This window comes from Crocodylus porosus, unplaced genomic scaffold (genome assembly GCF_001723895.1).
Source record: "Crocodylus porosus isolate Cpor-Errol unplaced genomic scaffold, CroPor_comp1, whole genome shotgun sequence".
Classification (NCBI taxonomy): Eukaryota; Metazoa; Chordata; order Crocodylia; family Crocodylidae; genus Crocodylus; species Crocodylus porosus.
In genome coordinates, this window is record NW_017728906.1 from 189298251 (window position 1) to 189298643 (window position 393).

Consider the following 393-nt stretch of genomic DNA (forward strand, 5'->3'; position numbering starts at 1 on the left):
AACAATGTAAGTTAAAATATCCTTCATTCCCCCACATTTTTTTAATTCACCTGTTATATCTTTTCTTTTAGGTAACACAATATTTGTGGCTACCATAAAGCATAGATTTGTCTGAAGCCTCTAGGCACTCTCAGAATGTAATCGATCTTCCAGTGACTTGCAGAAATCTGGGTGAGGAAATCAGCAGCTCTGAATGTTTGGCCGTGGGGTTTCATGTTTGTTTGTAGAAAATGAAAACTCGAAGCAAAACTAGCAGTGGGTAGGAAGGCAGGGAAGTGAAAATGCTTGAATTCAATACACTTCTGTTGAACATCACTTGTTTTCTAAAGAGATTCAAAGTTACAGCATATCCCCTAGTTTGGAAGAGTTTGTATCCAGGAGATGGCTGTAGGA